Raw genomic sequence first — 24,427 nt, 5'->3', positions numbered from 1 at the left:
AAAATTACACAAAGATTTTATTACTTTCTGGCTGTTATAGAATAACACAGATAAAGTGTTGTAATTTCTCAAGTTTCAATTCAGGATTTTTTCACTTCTCAACATTTTAAGGTCCCATAATTCCAAAAACATTAAAACTAAAACAAAAATCTATATGTCCGTACGTATGTGTGTTTCTGTGTGTTGGCATGTATTTTGCTTTATATCTTAGGACTCAATAGATCAACAATTTTGAAACTTTTCAGAAATACTTTTATATACGGGGTGAGACTGCTGTTACAGTTTGGAGATTATAAGTTAAGGGAATGGAGAGAGGAAGAATATCTTAAATGAGACTATTAAGTCTTAAAGAAAATTTTACTCATACAAAGTTTTTAACTTATCAAAAGATTTTTACAATTAAAAAAAACTAACCCAAAAATAAGAATTTTTTTCATTATNTGATATTAAATTTTAAGAAAGCATTTACTAATATACATGATGGTTATATAGATCATATATAATACATATATAAAGAGTGGCCAAAATTCAGTTAACTAAAAGCGTTTTGTTGTGTATTCTACGCACTGTCTGTGTATCTTATAATTATGAATTTCAAATTTAGTATAGAACTGTATACGTCCTTTAAAAATCTGAAAGAAACATAACAAAAATGCAATTAAATGAACTGCATTTGTAGTTAATTTACTTTATTTGCAAATTAGCTTTTACTTTGTTTAAATTACTTCTCATATATATTATTCTTAAAGCACATTTGCTGAGTATTTATGTGTACAGATGAAACATCCAATCCTGTTTGCTAGTCTATTAAAGAATGAATTCTTCGTGCTTTTTTCTGGCCGGTCCCTATTACATTTCGACCTTTTATGATTAATTTTCCGGTGTATTCAAATAAAAGAAGTGAAGTACTTCAGGTAGAATAACAAATTTTACACACTGGTAGCGTATTAGCGGAGTACGGCATGTACGAATACTGCAACAAAGGTATGTATTACGGTATGTACGAATTACATACGCAATTCATGCATACCGTATTAAAATAGTATATTCAGTAAGCGTTTTACATTATAATTTTGAAAAATGGCGATTTAATAAACTGTTTAACCGAAGAAAAAGCTATATTAAAATCGATGACCAGAAGGAATTACATTCTGCTAAATAATGAAATTTTTTTTATTATTATGAAAAAATCAGCAGAATACGAAAATAAAATTTATTAAGAAAAAAAGTTTATTAAAAATCTAATAAGTCTGATATTTATTCATTATTAATTTTTTACAGTTTCTCTCACAAATTGGTAATTTTTTGCTTTTTAATAAAGTTGTTACAAATTTTCTATTAGACTACTTTATTGAAATATAATGCAATATCCTTTAAATTCTACTATTTCTGTTATCTACATTTTAATATACAAGCATCTTTTAATTAATCGAAATTCCAATTTTAAGCATGTTTGGGTCCAAACTAAATATATTTATATAAAAGTAAATAAAATTTTTAACACTATATATTTTAGAACTACATTTTTTCACTCTATAGATAGAAGGGTCGTTCAAGGTTAAACGAGACTTTTATTTATTTTTACAGACCAGAAGGAATGTCCAAAAGATGTATAAACTACGTCAATTTTTCGAAATACTTGTCATCTGTATGTAGACGCTGTTCCCAGCGGCGGGGTAGGTCCCTGATACCTTTCTCGTAGAAAGAAGTGGGCTGACGTCGTAGCCAGTACAGGACAACTTGCTGCAGTTCGTCATCTGTCTGGTGCTCCCAGGTGCTTTTTAATGGTCCCAAACAAATCATAATCGCTGGGAGTTAATCATCTTCGATACGAAACCGATTCAGAAGCTGCTTACATGTCTCCTTGCGTGCCCATTTCTGATCACATGTAAGCTGTCGGGAAACCTGTCTAGAATACATTTTGCAGAACAGTAAGTGCTCGTGAATGATTTTCTCAACACTACCGTCACTAATGGACACTTCCTCTGCATTGAGTCTCACGGTTACTCGCCGGTTCTCCAGAATAACTTGCTCAACTCTTACGTTATTCACTGACGTTACTGCAGGTGGACAAACATGTCCATGTGCTTCATTTGTCACCAGCTCTCATTCTTCACCAAATTGTCGACATCATTCGTACACTTTTGCCTGCAATAGTGTTTGTTTCCCATGCTATGCACGCAATCTTCTTAAAGTTTCAGGAGATTTAACATTTTCCTTCACGAGAAATTTAATTACGCATCGCTTTTCCATTTTTGCGGACACATTACTTCCCGCCATGATCGCTAAAACTGCTACGCATGCGCAAAATACATCACGCTTGCTACCGAAATCTTGGGATGCATAGTTACTTCCTCTTCGGATTTTATCGTGCTACAATTACTTTTCAAAATTATAGGCCCAAAAGTCTCGCTAGTCTTGAACGACCATTGTATTTAACATTTATACAATTTACAGTATTAATAAAAATAATTGTAAACAAGTTTCTGTCATCAATTCAATCATTTTAATTTTTCAATCATTTTTATTAAAATTTTAATGATTTTGACAACATATGATGTTATTTAATTATTTATCATGTTTTGCAAATGAATAAATGTAAGATTACATTAATTTCTAACTTAAACTCTTATGTTTTCTCTATTAATTACTGACAATCTGCATTCGTCCTGTTTAGCTGTTAAAGGGAAATAATAAGCAAAAGTGACATGACTTTTCTCATATTAAATTTATATTGACATTACTTATATCTTTCTCCATTTAGTTACATAATACAAATTAGTTCTGTATACATATGTACTTTCATACATCTATAATTAAATCTATATATTTTGAAAGTTCGTTCCATTCTTAAATTCAGTGCTAATTTCGCAACAGATTACTATTCAAAAGATTCCTAATTCAGAAAGCGAAATTAGTTTGACATGTCTAAATCAGAGGTGAGAAACTTGCAGTCTTTTCTGACTTCTAATGCAATCTGATAGAATGTAAAATAGTATTAGTTTTGCTCTCTGCATTTTAAGGAATAAAAATATATTTTATCTTCTATTTTTCAATAAAAATATATATTTTTGTTTATATATAGGCCTACTACAGTGATTCTTTATAAGATCGGTCATTCCATTAATAAAAGTTCCTTACCTCAGTGTGGTTAAATTATATATAATCTAATATACTGTAATTTCAATTTTTTATTTCAAAAATACGCATTCTTTATAATTACATTGCTTATATACGATATTAATTACATAAAAATTTGTAAAATAATTACAAGTAGGCTATATATTTTATTATAAAAGGTTTTCGGTTTTAAATTTTTCTTACTCGTGTCTACTTTATATGAAAAATACATTAAACTGAAAATAATATGGAAGATTTAATACAAAGTTATTTGTGTATACTTACAGTAATATGTGTATTTTATATATAATGTATAAGTTTTCATATAAACGAAAGATTTACAGATCATTTTATCTCTATGGGAAATATTAATTTTTTTTCCAGTTATACCAATACAGATTTTTTGAAAATATTTTTAAAAACTGTAACAATGCATTAAAATAAATTTTAGTACATGCCTGTTTCATAGTTTCAGCAAAAGTTTTCGAAATTTTATCAATAAAAACAGAATAAGTAGGGGAAAAAATGATAGTTGAAAGCAGGAACTCACGAAATTATAACTAATATCTTTGGCTATGTACCAAAAAGAACAGTTTCAGGAAGTACTATTAAGACTCTCGCATTTAACTTCTTCAAAGACAGATTTATTTAGTTGATGACACATCCGTAGTCATTACGTTTTACTTATAAAAAGTTTAAAAGAAAAGTAAAAAACTTAACAAATGGTTATTTCGTTTTCGGTGATTATTGCTTAGGTCAAACTAAATTATGGAAGTCTATCAGACAAAATAGAAAGTTATTATTATTTAAATTGTGATGTATTTTGTTCCAATTTATTTTAAGTGATAAATTAGAAAAGAATGATAAAAAATTGAAATATTTTAATTTTTTAAAAGATGCTGTAAGAATGTTAATTAGAACTTTTAATTTGAATCTTCTAGTTTATATCTTAAACTTGATGCAGACCTATAAAAAGGATTTTAAAATGTTAAATATTTTTCTAGCAAGTTTACTTNAAACTTTATTTTCTATATATCAAATGTATTAATGGCAGTATTCATAATAAAATAATAATGAGATAGAATAATTTATCAGGTCAAAGGGTAACTAGATGAGGCAGGTCCAGTCACATATCAAAACCCATAATATGAAGCATCTTCAATTTTATATAACAAAATAAAAGCTCAGATAAAGAAGTACAGAAGAGTCATTTCACTGGATTCTGAATATTAATTTAACTGGTCTGTGGATTCAGTTTACGTGAAACTAGACTTATGGTTTCATTCCATCATAAGTGTTTTATGTAAAAAAATGATGAAAAATGATTAATATATATTAAAGCCATAAAAATGTTTCTATAAAATCAATACAGTAATAAAAATAGATGTTCTTCTTTTAATAAAACATGCGTTAGCTTAAATCAATTACTATCTTACTATCGTATCCTGTTTACTACATAAAAGACTAAATTTTAGGTCCTTCTGTGTGTGAAATCGAGTCTAAATAGCTTTTTGATTTCTTGATTTTTACATTTAGGCATAAATAACTGAAAATGCTTCATATTTTAAATAAATTACATATATATATATATAAGTGTGTCTGTGTGTGATCATCATTATTGTCATTTATTTGCATTAACATGCAAAAGAAAATAGAGATACGAAGAGAAGATCGTTATAGATGAAGAAAGCAGAAAAAGAAGAATAAAAACTATATGTATATAGTACTTATAAAGATTAATGAGTTGATTAAACTTTTAAAATTAAATTACAAAATTAACTACAAAAATTGAATTTTAAATTACTAAAACATTCGCAAAATTTATTATACCAAAAGTATTTTAAATAAAAATTTTTAATCCAACAGTCGGTAGCTATTAAGGAATAATAGATCTTTCACCTTGTTATTAAAAACATTTGTAAATATAAACTAATTAAGATGTTTTATAGCTATTTTGAGTACAAATTTTACCCAAATTAATATAGAAAACTTAATTTGTTTTATTGACACAAAAATTACTTTAAAGTAAAATAAATAAATAAATAAAATTTGGTTTAACTTTATTGTTTTGATTTGACGTTCCTCAAGAGATATATAAATACATTTTGGAATCAATAATCTGTAAGTAAAAAATTAAATAAAATGGACCGATAAAGCAATTAAATTAAATTGAAAATTGAATAAAAATAATTTAAACTTCGTTACATTAAAAGTTATTCAAAGAAACGATATAAAATCAAATTTAATAACATCAATTTAAATATCTTGAGAATGCGTAACTACTGAAAGAAAAATAAAAAAAAAAAATTGTTGACTAATTTAGAATAAATTCTTTCTCTTATCGTGTATTTAGTCCAGAATAAAAAATTACAAATACTTTAGATTAAATTATAAATCTTAAATCTTAGTATAAGTAAGTTTCGAATCAGAATTGAAACTATTCGGATTCATAATTGGTATAATTATTACTATATTCCGAATTATTACCAATTTCTTTTGTTAACGCTCTTTAAAATAGCTTAATGAACTGTAATTGAAAGTAAGATTGTAGAATTTACTATTTAAATTTATTAATGCTATTTTATCACCGTAAGATATTTAGGTTCTAAACCAAAAATATTCAATAATGAGAGTGCAGGACGGGATGTTACTTACTTATCCTTCAATCCATGCAATTCTACCTCCTTGAGGATCAGACTCTCCTACATTGGGTAAGACATTGTTGAAATATTTCAAAAATTTAAAAAAAGAAAAATTAAATATTCTTAAATATGGTTTCATTTTGAAATTATGTTAAGACATTATACCATAAATATTTTTTGAATCGGTAAAACATATCTGATTGTATATTTATTTCAAGCAAATATATTATAAAAAGCGTTGAAATAACTTAAACTGGAAGAAAAAATAAATTTGAGTGACAGCTAAATCTGTCAACATTTGTGACTTGTTTTGTTGGAATTTCCTATGGATATCCTTTGTTTGTAGAAAATGTTTAATACAAGAAGAAAATCCTTTCGGATTCAATGTTTCGGAAAAAACATCAAGGCACCATTTGGGCAAAGCGTAAACCTCTTATCCATATTGCATAAGTCATACTGTTTAGCCTTCTTTCATTGAATAATAGTAAATATAAATCTTGATCTATATAATATTACTGGCATATTTTTGAAATAATGGTTACATTAAATTAATTTTATGCATTATTTAATTTATNGTAGAATTTACTATTTAAATTTATTAATGCTATTTTATCACCGTAAGATATTTAGGTTCTAAACCAAAAATATTCAATAATGAGAGTGCAGGACGGGATGTTACTTACTTATCCTTCAATCCATGCAATTCTACCTCCTTGAGGATCAGACTCTCCTACAGTGGCGTTATTACTGTATGGCAAACCATATAATTTGGATATACTGGTGCCTCCTCTTTCTCGTTACAAATGTGCATTGATTTATCTGCCATATCTTTAAATTATCTACAGCTATAGCTGATGTTTATAAGCCATAACCAGTTCCTCCATTCCATTTTCATTTGCTAAATGCACCGTACTAAAAATTTTCAGGTTCTGTTAGCCCAAACAATACAAGCGCATTCATTAATCATTAGGTGAATCATTTGTTAATATGAAAATTTTCATTAATTAAAGGATAATAAATTAATAACATATTTCATTATTTAAATAATTTCAGTTTTCTTTATACCATATTAAACTAGTATATATGTAAAGTATACAGTATATATATTTTCTGCCAATCATTTTCATCTTTAACTTTCCTTTCTAAATTAGAAATTTTATTTTAGTTTAATCAAACAATAATATTTAACATAATTTAAGTCTTAGAGTTTGTTTTTATCATACATTAAGAGAAAAATGTAATATAAAATTAAATACGCTAAATTAGAAAACACCAATATTTAATAAAGATTTTTTGCTAAAATATTTTAAACAAATTTTGCAAAATTCCGTATACTTTATTCCTTTGTTTATGTAAAATACAGGTTGTCAAAATACCGTCGAGTAATATGAAGCTATATATTTAAATGTCCCATTTTATATGAGACATTTAAATATATAGCTTTAGGAACGAAAAAATAAAATTTGTGAGTTATATCAACAGCGCTATGGAAATATGAAAAAATAAGAATATTACAAGAAGAAGAGATTTAAAACAAACAGTTTACAATGAAGCAATGTTCAAATACGATCTGCTATGTTCATATTGAAGAACATATTTAACTCTGCTACATTACATTTCTTTTTTTATTCATATTCTGGTAATACTTCGGAAATTTACTTACTAAATATATTGTTTAAACTGGTTTTATAATCGAAATCATTAATTTATTTCAATAAAAATCATTAATTACATCTTGGCCGTGAAATATAACGCAAAAACGTTTTTGTTTGTGCGATGATTTAATATATCATAGTTCCATACTATAAACAAACATTAATTTATTGACCTTTCTACACATTATTTACAGATACAAAGTTATATTTATAAATCATAACCCGTACTTTTATTGTATTTACTTGGTAAATGGTAAATAGAGCGTATAGAAAATTGTCATATTAAAATATCTCGAGCATCCTTCCAAATGTAACGATGAAATTTTCCAAATTATTTATTTTGTAATATTATATGATTTGTACGATTTTATAATTACTTGTTTATGGATGTATGTTGTTATGATATACACAAGTAATTATAAAAACGTACAAATTACCTAACAACGTACAAACAAACTTAAAACATTAAAAAATTAAGTTTCATTCAAAACGAATCATAATATAATTAAAATATATCTACCTGAAACTAATAAATTAAAGTAAATAATAATACAAAGTTTAACAGAATAAATTGTATGAGATTGTGATTAGTATAAAAATATTTGTATTTTTTTATTTTTTAGAAGAAGTAATTACAATTACATTATTTAAATTAAAATCTAAGACAACTTTTATATATATATTTTTGTTTTACAAAGATTTTGATAAATTATTCAAAAACATATTTATTTATTTTAATGTAATATCGTGAAATAAGAACATAGAAAAAATAAAAATGACTCTTTTCACATAATCAAAGATGTTGTGTAAATAATAACATTAACAATAACCATATTGCTACAAATATCATAAGATATTCTTATCAAAATAAACAAAGTAATAAATATCAAGCAATTCTGCATTTCAAGAGGAATGTAAGAAGTACAGTACATATGAAATAGTATATTCTGCTACTTAGACAATTGAAACACGTGCATAAATTACTTTATAACTTATACCCACATAAGAGATTTTTTTAGATGAATTTAATAGAATTATAACTAAGATATATCGTACCGTTGAAGAGTTTGGTAATCGGTTTTATTACTTTCCATTATTATAAAATTTATATAGATATGAAGAAACACTATTATTACTTGATTTCGTAATACAAAAATAAAACTATTACTTAAGAATGTTTTCTACAAAGTGTTTATCTCATTTAAAGTAAGCAAACTAGTTGCAGAAAAGTTTTGTTATAGCCGATTTTTAATTTGTTTTTAAATAATTGTAATTTTTAAATTAAAATGTCAGAGAAACAACGTGCAATTTTTCAAATCTTAATGAAGAGAAATGACCAAATCAATAGACATACCGTAGTTCTTAGTATATATGACAAAATGAAAGAATTAATCATGAAATAAATCAGACTACAAATTCTAATATTTACTACCAAGAATACACTTTATCAAAATCACTCGTTATAGCTGAAATACCAACTCAATAAATAAGCTTTAAAGATCAACAAGCGTATTAATTATCATGTATCATTATTATGAAATTCCATATTTATCATGTAGTTATAATGAATATTAATTCGTTCATGAAATAAGAATAATTGTGTATTTTATGAATGTGAAATTAAAATAAAATTTATTTTTTAAAATATAGTCAGAAAGCAATGATTTTAGAAACTGTTTTCACTCTTATTAAATATAAATATAGGATGTTCCGGAATAAATATTGATGTGCATATTCTATATAACAACGTTTTAAAAACTTCAAATCTTAACAATATTAACTTCTATTATTAGTCTTTAGAGTTACAATCAAATAATATATAATGTCTCAATGGATGCAGAAAACAGTTTATTTTGATCATTATAGAATATGTTTACTATTCAAATATTGGAATATACAAAATGTGTATAAAAATCTACGAATATTTTAAAATTTTAATAACTTTGAATGCAAACATAATAACAGGACACTGTTAAGGTATTTATAAGTGCAATTCTCCAAATTTTATTGCAATATAGTACATACGTTGAAAGATACTATTTAAAATTGAATACGCACTTTATAATCATTCTTATTATTGGAATATCAGGTTTCAAGCTGCGACATATTCCAGTTACGTATATAAATTAAATAAACATAACAATGAAAATTATAGGAAAACTTAATCATAAGAAAAATTAATCTTATTCAGTTTTTAGATACACCTGAAATTACATTCATAACCATGGGTTCTGCCTACGTCTTCAGAAAAATCTCTCGACTTCTCTCGTCGTAACAGGACACTGTCTACATATATAAAAATCCAATATCCAAAAAACAAGAATTAATGTCAAGGTGTTGTCAGTTCATTGGAAATTCTATCTCAACTGAAACATTCTTTAAGTCTCATTCGTTTCCTTTTCTCTCAATGTTCTTGTCAGAATCATCGTCTCAAAAAAGGTCAATGGCTGAGATGATCGTCCCTAAAGTTTCCCCCAATACTGGATGGAGTGACTTTTATCGTATGTTCTTCGGGTCATCTCCTTTTCTCACCCACCAATTTGTGATAGAATGATCTCTTTTCAGGCAAGTATTCCTCTTTTTTTCTTAGGAAGAGCTTTGCTATTTGTCAGAACCCATTACTCTGCTCATCTGCTAATGGGTCAGAGCATTATCGGATTATAAAACCAAGGCAATAAAAAGTGACATACATGTCGCCTTTTGTCTTCTAAACCTAAAAAGAAGACTATATGTTAAATATATATTAAAATAATGTCTGCAATCGTATCCTGACAATTACATTTAATACAAATATTAAAAATTAGAAACGAGTACCAAAAGTCGATAAATTAATTACACGAAATGAAATATAAAAACTTTGACTTTATTTGGCCTATCTAATAAAATTTAAACTAAATATATAAAATTTCATATTACTTTATGGGATTTTAATAAATCGAACATCTATAATCAAAGATATTCAATATACAATGTCTTAGATGTACTGTACAAAACAAAGTATTGTCTATAAGAAAACATTTAAGTTATTGTTATGCAAAAAATGCATAACAATAACTTGTAAAATAATATTTAAGAAATAGAAGACATTAGATATTTTATATTTACAATTGAACTTTTGATTGAAATTTATTCATATTTAATTTGTTTACTTTTATTATCGATAATATCGTTACATATCTGCTTATATATCATATTGCTACATATTTTAACATATAAAAATATTTATCTTGCATATACACGAACCAAACTTTATGTCGAAAGAGCAATTTATCCTTAAATATTTACAAGTAAAATATTTCGAGTAATGCAATTGTGAGAGTTCAAGATTGACACACAGAGATTTTTCGGGTAAAAATTTAATTTTTGAATTTTAAAACTTTCTATAATTTTTCCATGATTGTTAAAATTGTAAAGGAAACGATTTTATTCCTCTGTGGAGTCACTTCTTGATACATCAAATGTGTCACCAGGAACTTGGTGACAAGAAATTGTTATTCGACATAGGCGCTACAACATTGCCAAAAAAAGGGCAAGGGAGAAAGGATGGAGGACCCCCAATAAAAGGCAATGACTGATGACGACAACAGTTCGTCCTGGAGAGAAGTTCGTCCTTCTTACCAGTAGTTCGTCCTCCTACGACGGGACAGTTCGTTCGTTCGAGAATCCGTCGCCATCGAAAGTTTGCTCTAATTAGAGTTGCCTCAACTATCGGATACATCAGTGATCTTCTTCCATCCTGCATGAACTCCATATTTCGAGTCGGATCTAAGTGCCTACAACGCGACCGCTTGCGAAAAACCGAAACTATCACCAACAAGGCTTCTGTGTCTGCCTAAAAGCCACAGTGGTGTCAGTCCTGACGAACTACTCATCGCAAACGCGGTGTCGAACCTTCAGTCCCGTGGTGCCGATGCATAGGGGGCGCATTGTCACACAATTATGGTTTCCTACACAAAAAAGAGAAGCGGTAAATCACAAGTTTAACATACTTATTTTGAGGTTATTTATTCAAATAAATTTTTTCATTCAAGTTTCGAAAACTAATTTCGACATATAACTTTTCTTCTCGCAAATGTAAAAAAACTAAAAGTAAACAACACGCATTAAATTTGTTATGGATAATATGATTATAAGAAAATTCGAGAGATAATCGAGTTTAAAATCCAGTTTGAAAATCAAACGTTCTCTAGTGTAAACTATTTTGTACGTAGTTAAGAATGTTCTCTAGTGAAACACTATCCAAGTTTTAACTTAGCCTCTTGGGCAACAATGTATAGATACATCGGTTGTAATTAATTGGAAGATACTATCCTGGAACTTAGTACTTTGATATCTTTAAGAGTCCAGCTTTGTAATTAAAGTCTCTTTTGTATTTACTTTCCGCATCAGATAACTCGAGTCCTGAAAAGGTTATGTGACAATGTAAAATCTATTGCCATGTTCCGAACTACTTTTATTTCTATGTCGATGGATTAAATTTTTTGATGTTGACATCAAACAACTTTACATCTTCGAAATATTCAAAATCTTTCAGGGTAATATTTGTCTTGCTAATTTATATTCTTCATCATCTATATATTATATTTAATTTAAAATAGTTGTTACAAATAAAATATTTAATAAGTTGATATGAAATTATCTGTAAACTATCATGTTTTGTCTATACACAAAAATGTATTTTATGCACAAAAATTAATAATTATTTTAAGAAATTCCAAATTATTCTTTAACTTTGTGTTTATGAATTAATATAAATTAAGAAAATATTTATGTAATCATTTACAACAGATATTTAATCATATTTGCGATTAAAATAATTAAATTAAAAAATATTTAAGCATTTATTATTTAGTTTAACGTATAAACTAGTTTTTCTTATTTATAAGCAACTTACAATAGAAAAGTCGACAATATAAAAGTATTTTAATTCTCTAATAAATTTATTTCAAGTTTCTTTCTTGAAATTTCTTTAATTCTATATATTTCAGACTGCATAGATTAAAATAGGTCATGGTTCCTTATATTCAAAAATTACAAATCTTATAGGTAATTTTTTAATATCTTTTAATACTTAATTAGATATATTCGTCTTTATTTTAACAAAATAGATTTTCATTATTACAGAAATAAAGCAATATTTTCTAGTGTTATAAGTTCTGTTATAGAATTTGAATTTATAATTTTTAAGATTGTTAGAAAGTATTTTAATGTATTTTCTCCGTTCAGTGTTTTTATACTAATTTAATTTATATTTAAGAAATTGCAAGTATCAATGTTTTTGCAATAGAGCCTATATTTTACAATTAGTTTATCTTATTCTCCTTGTGTTATTATATAAATTATTCTTAATCGTTATTCCCGATTAAATCACTGAGGTTACTTATAATTAAAAATTTTAATTCTTTAAAGTTAAAGTTTAATTTTTTAATTTTGTAATTAACGTAAATTTTTGCTTTATTTTAAAAATATTTTCTTTGCAATTTTTCAACGAATTTTATCACTCATGTTTATCTCCTGGAATTATTGCCACAGGAAATAGAACTGCTACTATCTAGTTACATTACTAAGTTTACTCTATTATCTATTTTTTCACTTTTAATAGATTTTATAATTTAAATTGTATTCTCTAATTTTTATTTTAATATTATTTTTCTCCGTGTTAATTTTTTTGTTTTGTTTTGACTGTAGGCATTATAACAGTATAGAGAGTGATCTAATATTCAGTTAACCAAGGCAACTTGGAATCTCTCGAACAAGCTGCCAAAGAGTTTCGTTTTTCAAGAATTAATTGAATTTTATAAATAATAAATATGTGAACAAGAAATCTTAGAGTTTGTAATGTTTAACTGATTTTTGGACAACATGTATACCTATATAAAATAATTACATTATGTAATTTGAAGCTGATTCTTTACATTCGAAAAGATGAAGAAATGTCTCATATACAAATTAAAAGCTGATCATCAAGATATAACGTTTCTACACGTAATACACAAGACCAAAATATCTGCATCTTATGATCGTTCTTCTCTGTATTTCAATATCTTCCCTGAAACCATATCTTCAATACTACAGAAAAATTTCATCTCTACAAAGAATAAGTGGAGAAATTAAAAATGTGAAATTTTAGGATCTCTAAACCAAATAAAGTTATGTCCAAAACGAAGAATTGAAAACGTTTTTGGCGACGGAAAATGTTTGTTTTCGTTATTAGGAAGTTTCACTCTCCTAAGAATTTTATTTAAAAATAAGGAAGGTGGCCATTGAAAAATTTCGATTATTTTGAAGCATTCAGAACTTATCCACCAAATCTGATTCCGAGTATTTCGGCGAAAGTGACATGAAAGATGATAAAGTCTGAGATACAATGTCGAAATATATGCGCTTCTCTCTTTGTTAGAAACCCCAATTGCAATTTATTATAATGCTTCAGATGCACATAAGTATAATTGGATATTTTATTATCTGCTTTAAAAACTCAAACATTTCAAACTTGCAACTTTGTAATTCTAATCAGATTTGCGAATACATATTAAATAATAAATGTCATTATAATAGAGTCCGGAGAGTGGAATGAATATATACTGCTGGCCAAATAAAATGTAACACCATACAGGCCTCTAAATATTGCAGATGTTGCATTTTACTTGGCCTGCAGTGTATATGAAATGTATCAATATTAATTTACCAAATAAATAGCCTACAATGTACAAAGTTTATCAGATATTGTAGTTTTCATTTTATTTCCGTGTCAAATCTAAATAATATTATAATATTATGATTATTAGACGATAGGTGATAATATAAAACGCCCTGTTTTATACTAATGATGTATTTATAACTTGTTACGATTGCTCGGAAAAACTGAGTAGAGAAATGATAACCATTACGCATTGTAAAATTAAATAATAAGATAATCTGATTATATCATTTAAAAATAGAAATCAGAAATTCGAAATGCATCTCTCCACAAAAATTGCTGCCTATTCTAATATGATAATTTTTACTTTTAAGGAAAGTTCATTTCTAATCTTAGCACAGTTCTTATCAAAATACACACAGATAAACATTTACATTATTTTCTGTAGAAATGCTAACATATTTTAACAAACGTGTTAGGTTATTCGTAACATAAGTTAAATGTTAAGAACACCTAAATTAAATGTTTTGTACCTGACAGGTAAGGTAAACTGTACCTAGGCAGGTATCAACGCACAGTATAATGTCTAGTACGGTTCTTCGTATCGTTAAGTTTGTCTTGACTCCAACATCAGAACGATTTTCAACAGAAAAGCAACCCCTATTTAGGTAATAGATACGTGAAAAAAAACCCATAAATTCTAAACGATCACCCGTTAGTCGAGCGCGAGCCCGCGTTCAATGGTTTTATCCACTCTACTACTGACGGCACAGAGGAAAATACGGATTAGGTAATATTAATATATTTAAATGTATAATCATGTTGTAAAATTTAAATGCAGTTAAGCACTTTATCATAGAAAAATATCAAAGTAATACCTTCATTTTACTTTCTAGGTTGTTATATATAATGGAGGGAAAGTATGTCGATCGGTAGAAAAATGAAATTCCAAGATTTTTACATTTTCTTTTTTACACAGAGGACCTTAAAACGCCGAGAAATGTAAATATATATATATATTGTTATGGATTTGTATGTATGGATTTAGTGTTTGTGTGGCACGAGTTTATTCAACCAGTTTGAAACTTAATAACTCCTGTGCTTTCGTCCAAAATTTCTGAAATTCGCAGGGAGATTTGTGTATTGGGATTGATATTAAATTCTGGTGATTAACGATTGAGTGAGTGAGGAGATAGAGGTGTATCGTATGTCATATCTCTAGTGCAGTCAGACTTAATGACTTTATTCATTATTAGCATTTATAATATTTTATACAATTTATCTCTACCTTAATAATTAGGCTTTTTGCTATTTTATAATAATTAACAATACAAAAGGCTTTTTTAAAAATTTTATAGCAAATGGAACAACACACGATTTTAACTGTGTTTTGCTTTTGTTGCGTGAGAGACATATTTTGAATTTTCTCGATATAGTTTAACAACTTTATGTAACAATATTTGTAGAACTTTATGTGGCTTAAAAATATATTACGAATTTTAGAATAAATTTTAGTCATAGACAAAAATATTTATTTCCTTCTTGCTATAAAAAAATCTTTTAAATTTCTAATGCTAACATTAAAGATAAAGTATATATCAAAATATTCAAATTCTTTTCTATATAAAAGAAGTATATATATGAATAAATGATATAAATTTTTCTCGATACTCAAATAATATCAATTTGAACTTGTATTAGTTAAATTTTAATCAGAAATAGTTTAGACTTAAATTTTTGTGCAAATGGAAAGTACGCAAAAAAAGTCACCCGCAGCCTCGGCAGTCAAACACGCCCCTCGGAAAATTAATTATTAAATAATTATTAGTCAGCAAGAAATTTAAATCGTTACATTTAATACTGATAAAAAAACATATATTATATTTTTAAGAAATCATATAGGGAACCCAAATTTATTGTTTTGCAAAAAACATTAAGAAATCTTCAATGATTTTCAATAGTTTACATTGCATGGAGTCAAAGTAATCACTTATCTCTTCCATTGATAAGTGATTACTCTGTCTCCATGCAATGTATACACAAAGTGACTGGACAGTTCCGTATAAATCGTGTTTTCTTTGTCAAGTACACTTGAATAAATTATATATTAAATCTTAAATCATAAATTAAATTTATAAAAGTCTTATTATTAATGTATTAAATAAGTTATTTCATTTTCAACATATTCTCTTAAGTTTGTAAATAACAGAGTATTTTATTAAGACAGAAATTTTATTTTTACAGCGGTTAACTGACTTTTGGCCCATTCTATAAATTTTTATAAAAACGAGCAATTATTTATTGTGACATCGTCACAATGTCAAGCAGAAATATTTAATCATATTTTTAATGTATTTAATTTAAAATATATGTTCTCCACCTGAAATTAATATTGGCTTGCCCCTGTACATCATACTTTTCCTTTAACAATACAGTCGTGCCACCTTTCTAACACCTTTCAGGGGAAAATTTTTGAATTGAAATAATATGAGATCCAATTGTCATCGGAAATTCCTATGTAGTTAATCGGGGCTTCATCCTGCTTCTAAGGTTCCCACTTCTGGTCTCGTCTTTCATTTAACTCTGTTCTCAAGGTTAAGGAAGGACAGTCGGACGGACGACAGTGGGATTTTATAGGTCTACAGTTTTTTCAAATTGCAGACGAACAAAATGACATTCAATAAGTCAATGTAGAGTAGTTTTAAATCAAGATTGTTGAAAATTATTATAAGTATTGTGACAATTTAAATAAATATACTATAAGTAAATGTAGGCGTATATGAAATCTGCATTAATTGCAATAAATCAATGTTTCGAATTTTAAAAAAATTTAATTCATTTACCATTAACTTATAAATCAGAATTTTTTACATTCTAATAGTCAAATTTTCAATGTTCTTCTAATAGTCAAACTCTACTACATTTATGATGTTTACAATGCTCGTTTTCACACACAATTAGTGACCAACTCGTTAATAATACTGCTACTAGTTGAAAGAAGGGGCTGCCTCCTGGTTCCACTCAAAGGTACGACCTGGAGGTTGAAAAGATGGTGAAAGAAGAGGAAGAGAGAAGAAGGCAAGTGATGAAAAGGAGCGCAGGGTGATGATAGGATCATAGGGCGCCTGCATCGGTAGTTTATTAAATACAAAACAGAAAACATATGTACAAATTATATACAAGATGCACGTAACACAGGCGACAACAAACAATGACTAATACAGTTTGAACAAATATAAATAGAGAACATTATAACGTATTTACAATAAATATGTAGATGCACCCGACCGGTCAGGACCAAATCACTTGTTTGGTCAAATACAAAGAGATATCACGATTACATCACTACAAAATAAGTGAAATAATGCACCAAACTTGGGTGATGAAATTATGACAATATCAGGAATGGTTATGTACTGTACTGTACATAAGGAAAATGAAAACATAGATACAATGTATATTATATATGATAGTACCAATTGAAATATTAAGACTATTCCAGAAGTGGTTAGTGACTGACAAGACAAGTCTGGATTTTATAACATATTTCTAATTTACCGTGCAACAACCATTTGGTTGACGTCAAAATTAAAGATATACAACTAAGGATGACATCACATTTACCAGAAACTGTACATTGAATGCAAAGCATTAACACATACAGTTTCACAGCTGAAGCCTTACTTTCCATCATCGTTTCTGTTATCTTGAAGGTCCCTTGGAGGAAAAAGATCCTTGGTTTCGTTGATGAATTTATCAAGAGCCTTGTAAATGTTTTTATTGTCTATGAGGGTGCGCAGTGAACAAGGCCAATTGAATCCTTCGTAAAGCACGCACATAATGAGATTTGTCCTTTCTGTGTTGAAGAGAGCACAGTCAAATAGGAAGTGATTAGTGTTCTGTCGAGAGACGTTGTCACAGTGGCACTCTTCGGAGTCACGAATATGGAATCTCTTAAGAAAGGCATTAAAATTGCCATGACCAGTTAAGATCTGAGTCATGGCAAAGGATGAGGTGAAGTTTCTCCATTCAAGGCGATGAACAATATTTGGTATGAAACTGTGGGTTTGTCTACTCATGGTGCAACTGTCCCATTCTTCCTGCCACTGTTTTACTGCACGTTGGAAGTTCCAATTCTTTAGCGTTGATAATGGGATTCTCGTATAGGTGGGTATAGGTTCATAGTTGGCTGCCTTTCTCGCAAGAACGTCAGCAGCTTCATTTCCGGAGATACCGGAATGTCCGCGCACCCAGCTGAACGAAATGTTATGGTTATGGATGTTAGTCGTGATAAGTTTGTGAATTTTAAGGATATTTCCTTTCTATTCTTGAGGCTGTAAATTGACTGCTATCTGTATAAATTGTTTTTGTCTTGTTCGAAGAAAACCAGTCAGAGTAGACATGTTCAATAGGCTGTGGCCAGAATTTCCGCCTGCGGCACCGAACAATGAGGACCTAGTTTATAGACCGATCTGTGAGATGAACCATTTCGGTGGTTATATAAAATGAAAGCACAGCTCACGGTGTTTTCTTGCTTCGACCTGTCTGTATAAATTGAGATATCATTGTTTTAGTCTTGAGTAGAAGCGGTGCTATCTAGTCGGCGATAGTCCTGCTCCACATTTAAGTTGACATTTGTTTGTTCTATACCAAACTAAGAAATATCTTTATTGATATGGTCGGGAAAATCTGAGATAATATTTTTGTTGTTGTCGCTCAGAAGATATTCATTATCAAAAAGGGTACTAAATTACCATCCTGGCCTTGATGTGAATAGATATTAGTCCTGCTAGGACAAGTAAAGCAGAGGTGGTTGCAGTGCGATAGGCCCTGCAAATTCTAAGGGCCGCCCTTTGAGCCTTAAATAATTTCTTTTGAATGTTAATTCTTGAACAGGCCTTTGCCCAGATTGGAGCAGCATAAAGAATGATGGGCTCAATTACCTTAAGATAAATCAGTTTGGCTGCTCTACAGCCAATTCCCCAAGTGTTTTTATCAATACTGATAAGTGCATTCGATACATTAACTGCTTTTGCTACAACCATTTGTATATGACCTGTCCACTGCAGTTGTTGTTGTAGTTTAACTCCCAAATATATGATTTCAGAGACTCTAGATATCTGGACACCATCAATTTTAATACAGGGGCTGCGTTGCAATGGGGACTTTTTAGCAAATATTATATAGGAGCATTTTGTGTGATTTATGGGCAGTTTAACTTTCTTACTCCAATTTGAGATCTTTGTCAGCAATTCATTACAGAGTGTAGGAAGATTGTCAGAATTCTTATCTGATACTAATACAACCTTGTCATCGGCGTAGCTCAGTACTAAATGATTTCCTTCAGAATTATTGAGAGTGGTGAGTAGGTCCACAACCCAGGGCCAGAGATTGAACCCAGAGTGCAACCCAATGTGGCTTGACGTGTATAACTGATATTGTTATTATAGAAGCCCACTTTCCTATCGGTCACGAAGCATTTAATTAAATAGAATAAGTTGTTAGGACAATTATGAATTTGGAGTTGCTGTAATATGGCGGGCCACCACAAGTTGTCGAACGCCCCTCTAAAATTAATTGATACAAGAAGGGTGTGCCTGGCATTTCTTTTAGCTCTATTTATGTAATCCATGATACTGTTAATTGCTGTTATTGTGGATTTGCTTGGAGTGAAGCCACGTTGGTCCTGGCTAAGGGCCTTTTTTCTCCTGAGAAAAGTTAAAATCCTGTTAATCACTAGTCTATCCAGAATTTTTCCCATAATAGGTAACAGGCTGATAGGCCTGAAGTCTTTGGCTGATTGAGCGGTTTCGGATGGTCGTATTCTTATAAACTTAATTGTTACTGCTTTCCAACTTTTCGGAAAGTATCCCAAGTCAAGACAGCGATTATACAATGTGACAAAGGACACGGGAATTGCCAAGAAGGCCTCTTTGACCATTCTCCCCGTTACACGGTCTATTCCTGGAGCTTTTTTATTATTGATTAGCTTGATTGCGTGGTTGACTTCCTTCACTGAGAATATACTATCGTTACTTTGATTCGTTGGGTAGTTATAGTTGTTACGGGTGTCCCTTTGGGATTCGTTGTCATGATCAGGATTATCGGTTGGGAAGACCAACTCGGTACGCCAGTTACACATAATGAAATAAAGTTCAAATAGTCCAATATAATGGTCAGGTCCGTCGAAAAGACACCTTGCGACGTATCAATAGGTTGTAGCTAGAAGTAAGTTTCTTACGGTACAGTCGACTCCCCTATAACGTACGTTCCTATAACGACAATTCCTATAACGTAGCGAAAAAATTGTAGCAACTTTCGTATAACGTACCTCCTATAACGTCGTTTCGCGACAAGATTGATAGAGTCTGGACCAATAGTGGATGAGCAGCCGAACTACTTTCCTCCGACCCTGCGCCACGCTACGGAGCGGCTAAATTGAGTTTGCTATCGTCTGTTTAGTATTATATATAAATTATATATAAATTAGGTACTGTACATATAATTATATATTAATTATATATAAATTAGGTACTGTATATATAATTATATATTAACTTAATTTATTGTAACTTTATTATAATTATATATATGCTTTCTGCCGCCTGGCAACACGCTACGGAGATTTTAGGCTAGTAAGTTGAGTTTATTATCGTCTGCACAGTATGTAAATTAGGTACCGTAAGTCTAATACAGCACTAATTTTATACATTTCTTGTGAAAGAAACACTTCTTATTCAACGTCCATAAAAATTATTTATATTAATGATGTCTCCAAAGGTCAAGTTATTTTTCCGCCAAAAATTCGTTATCAGAAATTGCGGCCGTCGTTTCGCGTGCTGTTCCGCGATGAAAACCAGCTTTAAGCAACGGCGTAGTCGAACGGTGTAAGTAATCCTACAATTTTTTGTTTATAGCATAGTTTATACAGATTATTCCCAAAAAATTATACGTATTTTGGAAATGTTGAGTGGAATTAGTCTAGAATCGGTTAATTTTATAGAAGAAAACCTTTCGAACAGCCTTAGTCCGTAAAGTTCCCACCTATCGGGCTGCGATTGGCTCATTCCTACAACGTAATTTTCGGTTAGCGTGGAACGTATCTAAGCGTTATAGGGGGGTCTACTGTAGTTGAAGAAGAAACAGCGAGACTAATCAGCTTTGTCTCGAACTCCGATACACACTTTAAGTCCCAAAACCCACCTTAGGTAGACCTGAAGTTTCTAGTCCAACTTCCTTCCGACGTGAAGTCCTAAGCCGAACATAACCTCCTTAAACAGAACTGAACTTAAACCAGGGGTGGCCAAACCGTGGCGCATGCGCCAAACTTGGCGCATTGGACGATTAGAAGTGGCGCTTCAGTCGTTTCCGAGCAACATTGCCAGATCTGGCTTCATTGCAGTTATGAATGTCACATAGGAAGTGAATTCCTGACAGTTCGTCTTGGCACGTTGATTTCGTACGTTATTCGTTGCAACCGATGTGTTGACCGTTTTTTTTTGTTTTTTGCTTGTAAGTTACACGATACATTCCTGTTCATGTACACCACTTACTAACGTCATATAGAACTATGTTATACGGATAGCTACACTACAACCGCATTTTTCATTGCTTGTTCTGTGGCAAAACTGAATTTTCACCTTATATATTGAAATACCTAATTAAGGGTTGGCCGGAATTTTTCTCCGCCCCGGGCTGCTAACACTCACGGTACGCCACTGCGCATCTGAACTCGTCTATCAAAAAATTGGCGCATGGTATGCAAAAGGTTGGCCACCCCTGACTTAAACCAACTTAACTTTTCGCTCCGACCTTAACCTTTTACAGCTGTATACAGCGAGCTCGATGACCAATCAGTGCTTAGCTGCTCTGTCGGAGGTGTGATGATCTGCCGACGAATCAGCGGCCGCGCATTTCAAAGTCCAACGGTCGTTTCTTCAGCCGACTTTTTGGGACATCGACCGTTATTAGTTTAAAATTTAAAAAAGGGCGGGAATCGTGTTCCTATACGATTCTATCCCGACATTAATTAATACAATATTTTTAAAAATTACAGTTTATATAATTAAATTTCATTATTTTCTACGTAAAAAAAATTTCGTTTTTTACGACCTAAAATTGATAAAATGTATAAATTTATTAGAGTACTTATTAACTCTATAATGGCTAGTGATTGTACAGTCTTTCATAATTGTCAATTAATGCATAGTAACAGATATTAATAAATAATATTGGAGAAAATTAGAAAATTTCAATAAATTTTCTGTTTATATTTAGTATTATAATTGTATTAGATGTTATTGTTTTATTTAAATTAAATCCAAATAACTTTCAGCTGCTTTCTTTCCAATTGACTAGGAACTAATTCAATCTAGGAAATATTTGATACGTTTGCTTATTGTTTGTTATCTATGCAGATTCAAAGCTAAATCCCGAACAACAACACTATGATTTATAAATTATTTTTGCAACAAATAGATATTAATGATATAGATTTAAATATAATAATGTTTAATGTAGTTTGAAGTAATAGAGTGATGTCAAAATAATTATGAAAATATTTCATTTTTTTCAAAGTTTTAACTTTCTTTATTAGTATTTATACAGTTTTATTACCTCGTTAAAAAAATAATAAAAATATTGAGAAAATTGTTACAAAGGAGGAAAATATAGTTCGTGATGGTAAAAGCTTTGGAATATATCTCTTGATTGCACATTGCCTTCCATTCTTAATACTAGTCTTGTACTCTTATATTATTAATTTTCTTTTTTAAACTTACAAAATTTAGCTTTAAATTAATATTTATTTAATTATTAATATTCTGTTATTTTTTGTTTATTAATTTTTGGACATAATAATTTTTCCATTTTAATTCTTTAATTATTTATAAAGTAAATTATGGAGCAGATATGTTGTCGAGTTAGTTTGAAACACTGAAAATTATTTATATATTGTCAGTAATCCCAATCGTCGTCTCATGTTTCAAAATAAATATTATAAGATATTTCGAAATGAATTTTAAATTATTTTTAACTTCTATACATAAGAAAAAATTTACATTAATATTTACTAAAATGATGTATAGAGTAGACGTAAGTAACACACTTTTCTTGGACATATAGTATTACAGATGTTTATTGGTTTTTAATGATTTTTTTGTTGTTTTGGAGCTGTAAACAGTAAAAAAAACACGACTTCTCTACACCTAACTTGTTCATTGTTTACAGCCCTGAAAGAAAATAAAAACGAAAAAGTAAAATTAAATCATACTGCTTGAGAGCAATATATGTTAAAAATAAATTTTTCTTTAATTTTTCAAAATTTTATTTGGGAATCTATACCTCTTTGCCCTGTTATTATGTTCTCAAATTATTTTAAACACTTCAAGATTTATCTTAAAAATATTTTAGGATATATTTATTAAATTAACACGAATAAATAAAATTACAAATTTAAGTTCTATCAATATTTCTGTAATTTAATTTTCATACATTGAAACTGAATTTATTTTTAGTTCTGTAGACATTCAAGATTCTGTACTTATCAGAAAACAATTACGTTAACTTTCTATATGAGATGATAAGGGAAAACCAGGAAATAAAAACAGTAGGGAAAACTTTTTTTTTTTTTCTCAACGTTTCTTAGCGTTTTCTAGAATTTTACACATTTTTCAATCAGTTTTATTATTAAAAAATAACAAATATGTTTTACAGTATCAAATATATCGTCAAAAAGACTAAAATAAATCCTTTAAGTTTACACTATTAGAAAGAATGTAAAATAAATGTAATTTTTGTTATAAATCTTACTATAATCGTTCTTTTCTTTTCTTAGCTTATTAATAATAAATTGTTATTTGTCTGTAGAATTTATTATAATTTAATCTCACAATATAAATAATTGAACATTGTTTCCTTTTGTTTTGAACATTAATTATTTTTATAAATATGTCTTCGTTTATAGTTAAAGCCATTAGTTATTCTCATTTATAATTTATTAATATGTGTAACAAATATTGCATGGAAGTCCAATATTATTGATAATGTAAGCGTAATTTCAGAGAATTTTAATTAATATTTTTTGAATATTCAGACAAAGCAGAGCTATTTACAGACTAAACGTAGATAAGTCAAAATTAATGAGACGATTTTAATTTACATTTAGATTTATAATAATAAACGGACTTCATTTTAAGATAACATTTTTATTTTAAATTCAATAGTTTTGCCTAATGATAATGATAAAAAGGAAATAAATTTGAGTAAATAAGGTTGATCTTTTGCAGAATTTTTATTGACAGAAATTTTGAAAATATCTGTATATTTATTAATCCTACTATTCATATATTTATTATTGAACACTCGATAGA

Source organism: Centruroides sculpturatus, unplaced genomic scaffold, assembly GCF_000671375.1.
Source record: "Centruroides sculpturatus isolate CEXI.00-Female unplaced genomic scaffold, Cexi_2.0 scaffold43, whole genome shotgun sequence".
Classification (NCBI taxonomy): Eukaryota; Metazoa; Arthropoda; class Arachnida; order Scorpiones; family Buthidae; genus Centruroides; species Centruroides sculpturatus.
The sequence above is the reverse complement of the archived record's forward strand: the minus strand, read 5'-3'. Positions refer to the sequence as shown.